The 8518-nt window shown below is 30.9% G+C and overlaps 1 pseudogene; it reads left to right on the top strand.

The window, feature by feature from the left end:
- The first annotated feature begins 1502 nt into the window (after positions 1 to 1502).
- Positions 1503 to 2156, top strand: LOC107499339 (annotated as a pseudogene).
- Positions 2157 to 8518: the final 6362 nt, after the last annotated feature.

Here is an 8518-nt window from a genome sequence, read left to right as displayed (position 1 = left end):
TGTAGGCAAAATTGACTTGCAAAAGTAATTTTTAAAATTCTAAACAAAATATTAGCACACTGAATCAAACACAAATATAATAAATAAATAAATAAATGCACACTACCTTGCATCAATGAGTTATTCTAAGAATGCAAGTTAGTTTGCCAGTATAAAATAAATCAATGTAGTACAGCACATTAATAGATTACAAAGCTACAGGAGAAAAAGCAATTGATCATTCCAGAAGATGCAAGTAATGTGTGTGACAAAATCAACACTATTTCTGATAAAAGATCTTGGCAGACAATGAATAGTAAAGAACTTCCTTATCCTGATAAAGAAGATCTGAAAAAAAAAAATTTCCAAGTAAGCATTATCTTAATCAATACAGAAATGTAAAAACATTTACCTTTAAAATCAGAGAAAAGATAAAGGTATTCACTGTGACCTCTTCCATTAATCACTGTAAGGGAGGGCCTACAGAACTTAGTAAGAAAGAAAATTAAATGTGATAACTACAAGAGTTGGGAGGAAATAAACTAAACCGTTAAAGTTAATGAGGTAGGAAGATAGGGCTAAAAAGAGCAGTATGCTAATATTCAAATACCAGTATATATATATATGCTTAGAAACAAAGTGTTTTGGAAAAGGAAATAAAAATATAAAATTTTGGCCATGCAAAAATAAAAAAAACAAGAATTTTACCAAATAAAAAATTTATTCTTATAAAGAAAAATTACATAAATTTAATATAGAAAACAAATGGAGAAATATAACTTCTTCATGAATATGGAAAATTAATATTTTAACAATGTAAAAGTCTCGTTCAATCGATCCACAAATTTAATGCTCTATTGTGGCAGGCTGACCCTGCCTGGCCATTTCTTGCTCCAACAAGTTCATTCCTGACTGCTCCCTCTTCCAAGGACTCTCTGGCTAACATCACCTGCTTATAGCCTCCGTGTCCAGTCTCTCGGTTGGAGAATCCTGCAACACTATTATAAATTCTGGTAGAGGTGTGAATGGAGTGTAACAAACTTATTCTAAAATTTATGTGGAAGAAGACAGGGCCACTAATAGTTAAGGCACTCTTGAAAAAGATCATGTGAAATTTCTACCGTTGATCTATTTATTGGCCAGTGGCACTCTGAGCCTAATAGAGCACTCACAGAAAATTGGAAATTAAGAAATCACAGGTAATACGGCAGGAAGGGAGAAAATAAATAAACAATATACTTATGATATAATTTATTTTGCATATATATAGAATGTAGGCTAACCAGATCCCTTCCCCACAAGCAACATGGCTTCTCTGTCTCTGCTCAAGGACAGGGGCTTCTGCTCCGCCTCAGCCCCTACAGCCGCCCCTACCTCAGCCTTAGCCTCAGCCTCTGCCTCAGGCCCAACCTTAGCCTCCACCTCAGGCCCAACCTCAGCCTCCGCCTCAGGCCCAACCTCAGCCTCCGCCTCAGGCCCAACCTCAGCCTCTGCCTCCGCTGCAGTCGCAGCCCTCTACAGCCATGCAGGTTATGCTACTTTTTAGTTGTCAGGGAAAGCTTTGACTGCAGAAATGGTATGTCCCACTATCAGACAAAGAGAAGAAAAAGACCACAAGAGAACTTGTTTAAACCATTTTAGCACGGAAATCTAAAAAGTGCAGCTTTCTTGAGTGGTGAGGTCTGCAGAGATATATTAGTCTGTATTTAAATATCCAATTGTATAGAATAGGTAAATCGAAGACCAATTGTTTACATTGCTACAGATTTATAGTAGGCATTTATTTGCCATGTCTCTTTTCACTCAGATTTATTAAATGTGATTTATTTGTAGCACAATTTAAATAGTTTGGATTAAATTGCTGTGCTATTGAGGATCAGGATAATGAACTGATTACCCTGGAAATTACTCATTGTTACTTCAATTGACAAGTACTTTGGCAGTGTGTGTGAACTTGATATCATCTTTAAGTTTGAGAAGGCTTATTTTATTTTGGATGAGTTTCTTTTGAGAGGGGAAGTTCAGGAAACAGCTGAGAAAAAAATGTCCATACAGCAACTGAGCAGGCCCATCTACTACTGCAGGAGGAAGCAGACACTCCATGTAGGGTTTTTGCAGAAGTTATACTGACATCACGTTTCTTCCTTGTTGACGGCGTTTGTGGCATTTGTAGATGATCACTGCCTTCATATCCATGGTGGCTAATGGTGTAAGATGACCTTTTGTCAGTATTACTGTTTTGCTAAGTGGCTTCATTCAGGTCTACACAATTTCTTTTTTAAGGGAACTTTGGTTAATTGGAAACTTAAAGGACTTAAATATGAATTAAAATTATGGAGGAAAAGAAAGGTATCTGGATATTTTAAGGTTTATAGATCTGTTTTAATCTGCTTATGTAGGTATAAGAAAATGAGACAATCAGGAAATATACATTTATTAATTACTGTCTTTGAAACTTAAGACATCAAAGACTAGTGCACTTCAGTATATATGAGAATAAAAGGGGATTGGCATATCACATATCAAATGAATGAAAATTTAACGGATGAAACTTAAAAAAAAAAATTATACCAAAGACCCTTACTGGAAATACATACCTTAAAGGGAATATGCATATTACTAAATTGGAATTATGCTCTTTTACACTAAAAATAATTTCTTAGGCATTCCAAGCCTGAGACAAGGAACAATGATTGCTTCATAATCGTGAGCATGTTATTTTTAAGGTCAAAGAACATTTGACTCCTAAAATAAAATTTTTCATGCCCATAATCATTTAGTCAGTTAGATGGATTGTTTTGGATGCTCCCAAATCAAATGGAAATGTTGATTTACCAGGAGTTCTTCACGACAGCGTCTAACTAAATTGTATTCCTCCTTTCACCAAGTGCTGTCTAATCCATTTAAACCACAAATATTCCTTTTGGGATGCTTGATACAACCAAATTTGTTCTGCTCTCCACTATCGGTTCTCTCTACTTAGAAATGCTATAAACTTGAGGGAAGCTTCCTGCCCTTCTATGGCACTGCCTAGTTATCAGAAATCTTATAAAAATAAAAATGGACACCATCTTTCAGATAAAAGTGAGAGGTGAATGAAATAAAGTGGCATTAATGGGCCCTGTATTTTTTAAAGCGGTTTCCATGTCGCTTTTATACATACTTCTATATGTCTTCACAGTTTATACTTTCATTTGTACCTACTGGGCTGGATTAAGCCTTGTTGTGATTATGACCAATATTTAGGCCACATGTGCATTGTCTTATCACATTACCAATTAACTGTAATAAGTGCTCAATGTACAAAAACATTTTTTAAAAGTTATTCATGTTTCACATCATACACAAAATGATTCCAACCAAAAAAATAATAATTGTTTACAAGAAAATACAGAAAAATATTAAGGATAGAAAAATTTTTTTTAAGTTAGACACAAAATAGGTTAAATGTAATAAAAAATACATTGGACTACATGATAATGTTTATTCAAAGATACAATTAGGAGACAAAAAAGTTATGACACTGGGAATCGATATCTGCCGCACAGGTAATCACTGAAGTATTATTACTTTAAAAATGCAAAGCTATACCTACATACATACATACATATAATCTGCAAATAAAAAATAATGCAACCTAAGAGAAATATAGGCAAAATACAAAAATAGGCATTTAAGAAAATACAAACTACCAATGATGAATTAACATGTGAAATGATGTTAGCGAAAATTTACCTGACAACATTGGAAATCAGGTTAATATAAATTAAATCACACACACAAAAAAACTTATTTTATACCACTAAAATGGCAAAATTTTAAGTTTAAATTTTTAAATAATTGAAGAATATAAAAGTGAAAACTCATCTTTTGAAGTATAAGTTGAATGAATTAATTTGAGAAAAAATGATCATGTTTTCGTAAATTAAAGGTGTGTTAACACTACACCCTAGCAATTTCTACCCTAGGGTACTTTTGACTTTATCTTGTCTGCATTCTGTATGTACCAGATTCATATACAAATATGTTCATAACATTATTGTTTATAATAGTCAAATATTATAAATAACTCAAATGTACATTGAAAAACAAGTAAATAGAATATTTTTTAAATTGCATACTAAAAATATATGTTTTTACAAACAATAATTCTTAAATCAAAAGATTATAATAAAAAGGAAGTTTCAGATAAAATTATACAGAAATAACATTTATACATATAAATAACAACTAAAAGTAAACAACAGTTTTATCGATCTATGTATGTACTCAGGAAAGTACCGAAAAAGTAGAGGAATAAATTTTAAAATTTCAGGGTATCTCTTTAGTGAGGAGGAAAAGCTGAATAGAATCAGAATAAAAGAATATTATGGGCTTTAATAATATTGGAAATGTTATATTTACTTTTAAAAAGGATACTTACAAATTTTAATTAGCTTAGGAATTTCTCATTTTTATTATTCATATCTTTTTTATTTAGCTTAATAAGGATATTACAAATTCTACATTGTGAAATTTGTGAAGATTTGTTTTGTGTCTTACTACATAGTTAATTTTTGTAATTGTTATATGTGTCTTTAAAAAATGTATATTCTGTGAGGGGTATACATTGTCAGACAAAGGCTGTAAATTCAGTTAGAAAATCCTGTGTATTTTTTCTTATTTTTTGCCCAACCCATCTGAAAAGTTTTGAAATTTTGCTTTTTTTGTTGTTGTTGAATCCTCTCAATTCAATGGTGAGGTTTTCAATCTCCAGATATTCATTTGTATTAGTCTTTTATTTTAGAGGAATTTTACGTTAGTAGCAAAATTGAGCAAGAAGTACAGAGAACTGCCTCCTCCACTGTAATGGTACATTTGTTGCAATCAATGAACTTACATCGATACATGATGATCTCCCAAGACCGTTGTTTACATCAGGGTTCATTTTGAAGTTTTATATTTCATGGCTTTGGACAAATGTAAAATGACACATATCCACCGTTATACTATCATGCACAATAATTTCACTGCCATAATAATTTTCTGTGCTTTACCTATTTAGCTAGCCATCCCTCCTCCATAGTCTCTAGCAACCACTGATTTATTTATTTACTTTTTTTGTCTCCAGTTTGTCTTTTCTGAAATGTCATATATTTAGAATCATACAATATGTAGCCTTTTCAGATTGACTTCTTTTACTTAACAATTTATATTTAAGAATCAATCATATATTTTCATACCTTGGTAGCTCATTTCTTTTTAACACTCAATAATATTCTATTGCTTGGATATATCACATTTTACATATCCATTCTAATACTGAAGAACATCTTGGTTGCTTCCAAGCTTTGATAATCATGAATAACACTGCTCTAAACATCCATAAGCAAGTTTTTTTATGTACATAAGTCTTCAACTACTTTGGGTAAATTTCAAGAAGCATGATTATAAGATCTAATGGTAAGAGTATGTTTAGTTTTATAAAAAACTGCCAAACTCTCTTCTATTCTGCTTTCCCACCAGCAATGAATAAAGTTTCTATTGCTCCACATCCTTGATGGCATTTGGTGTTGTTCGTATTTTAGATTGAGATCATTCTAATACTTGCATAGTGGTATCTAATTGTTGTTTTACTTTACAATTTCCTAATGACATGATGTTGAACATTATTTTCATATGCTTGCTTGCCATCTGCTGTCTTCTTTGGTGAGGTGGCTGTACAAGTTTTTTGCCTTTTTTTAAAAAAATCAGATTTTACATTTTCTTACTGTTAAGTTTTAGGAATTCTTTGTATATTTTAGATAACAGCCCATTAAGAGATATGTCTTTTATAAGTATATTCTCCCATTCTATGGCTCATCTTCTCATTCTCTTGACAATGTCTTATGTAGAGAAAATATTTAAATTTTAATGAAATTCAGCCTATGAATTATTTCTTTCGTTGATCATGCTTTTGGTTTCCTATCTAAAGTCATCACCATACTCAAGGTCATCTAGATTTTCCCCTAAATTGCCTTCTAATATTTGTATAGCTTATATTTTATACTTAGATCTATGATCTATTTTGAGTTAATGTTTATGAAACATGTAAATCCTGTTTCTATATTCATCTTTTTACATGTAGGTGTCTAGTTGATCCAGCACCATTTGTTGACCCGTTATATATTTTGAAATCTGAGATTTAGATTAAAGCAGATTTATAGTCTCTTTTTCAAACTTTCTTAACATTAAATTATTCAGGAGTTCTGAGATTTGTCTGCTAATGATTTCAGAGAAACAAATAAAGTCAAAAGAGGGGCTGGATGATCTATGAAATAATGGAGAAAAACATTTCCAGAGATGGAACAAAATACACATACTTGTACTGAAAAGCAGGAAAAAAAATATTTTCTTAATACATAGTGGGAAGCTATATAATATATATATATAATGCAAAATGTAAATAGATGATTTATTAAAAAAGAAAAACAGACCAACGATAAGTGATATTTATTAGATAACACATTAACAAAACTATAAAGATAACAGCAAAATTTCATGTTTTGTAGGAAAATTATATTTAATTCTAAATTCTCCACAGTCAAAATATTCAAGTATGAAAAAATATGAAATTATTTAACTGGTATAAGGATTGAGGAATTTTAACAACTTTATAACATCTGAAAAAAAAAAACAAAAGAAAGTCACTGAGAAAAATGAAGATGCTCAGTTATATATGGATACAAAAAAGTCATAAAATAAAGAATTTTAAAATACTTATGTAAAAACTTAAATTGAGTGAATTTCGTAATTGAATACATTCTCAGATATTTTGTGAGAAAATAACTCTAGTATTTGCAAGAGAAATACTTAAAAATATTACAAAAAAAGATTGAAAATAAAAACATGGTGAAAGAAATACCAGATAGAAATATCTATTACTATAAAAAATTAGTTCTTTCAATTTTGTTTTTAAGTAACAAGAAAAAGCAAGAGTAAATATATTGGAAGTGTCATATTCTATCTCTTTTGTTTTCTGGTGGGCTAATGGATATACATTTTATAATCATACACATGAATAATTTCATATTAGTTATTTAGAAGTATGATAAAAATGTAGTCAAATCTCACTATAGTGTAACTAATTTAAAAAATAAACATAAACATTTTCATGTACTTAATTTCCAAGTATTAGTTATATGTGTGTGTGTGTATATGTGTGTGTGTGTGTGTGTGTGTGTGTGTGTGTGTACTTTTGTTTTAGAATCAAATTATGCACACAATTTTGCCCTATGGACTTTAGACATATATATTTCTTATCAATTTAAAAAACTTTATATATAAATATTAATAACAAAGTACCATTCTTATTTGTGAAAACCATAAGTAATACAATTGCCTAACTATATTGAAGACTTTGCACAGTTTTTAATATTTTATACTGACTTCTTTTCATTAAAATAATCATTCTATCTATACATTTAAAGCAATTTTAACTTTGCAATTAAACTTTTAAAAATTTTTAGTAAATAAAATAGAATATTAAATTTAAATACAAGAAAAATTACTCAGAAACTTATAATCAAATCTTTGGTTTAGAGACTTTCAGAAATGTATCAGTAAAAATATACTGAAAATATAATCACACTGCACACGATTTTTAAGACGATTTTAAATAACCAAAAAGTAGTTCTTTGTTTTCCTTTCCTACTTGCTTCTCACCACCTGTACCTGATGTGGAGTGGTGTTGGAGGAGGTGATCCAGAAGATGTGAGCTCTCGTTGGCCCTCCACCTGGGCAATTGGAGGCTTATCCTCACCTTCTGTCCTGAAATACTTTATATATAGCTTGCCCTCCCAGTACAAATGATTGAACGATGTTTTATTGCTCCAAGGACACAGTCTTAAGATAGTTATGTGTTGTTGAGACCATTTGGACATTATATGTAACGGAACTCAGTTAAGGCATCTCTCTAAAGTTTTAAGATTCTGGGGTTGGAGGAAAGATTTACTTGTCTTGGGGATGCTCAAGACAAAACTAGCATGTAAATTCCCATGCTTATTATTAAGAGCTACCAATCTGGAGTGGTCTGCCCCTTTCTTCAGTCTCTCCTTGTCCTCTACGTACAGGGCCAGTCTGCGAACCAACAAGCAGACATGGTTAAAATATATCCTTGAGCTATTCATATAAATGTCTGGGTGTAAATTTCCTGGTTCTTTTTATTTCAAGAAGCATATTTAGTTATCACTCTCATGGCTGCTATTTTGGACAGACAAATAATTATAAATTTAGAGTGATTTATTTTCCCTTTATCATTTTGAAATGCCCCTCCTTACACACATTTATTACTGTGGTGGCTTAATTTTTATCAAGTTTAAATTATCCAAGTGATAGTATCTTTTTACCAATTATGACATAAATATATTGAGCAAATTTAAAATATAGGTATAGGATTTCTTTTGATTTAGGAGCATGTTCCTATACAGATTTTAGTTTTGTTTCTCTATTGTTGCATTATTCTGGTTCTGAATTTAGAAGTTTTATTTATGTTGTTTTTGCCTACTCTAGCATTCATTTC

This window comes from Rousettus aegyptiacus, unplaced genomic scaffold, assembly GCF_014176215.1.
Source record: "Rousettus aegyptiacus isolate mRouAeg1 unplaced genomic scaffold, mRouAeg1.p scaffold_m13_p_7, whole genome shotgun sequence".
NCBI classification, from domain to species: Eukaryota; Metazoa; Chordata; class Mammalia; order Chiroptera; family Pteropodidae; genus Rousettus; species Rousettus aegyptiacus.
The sequence above is the reverse complement of the archived record's forward strand: the minus strand, read 5'-3'. Positions and strand labels throughout refer to the sequence as shown.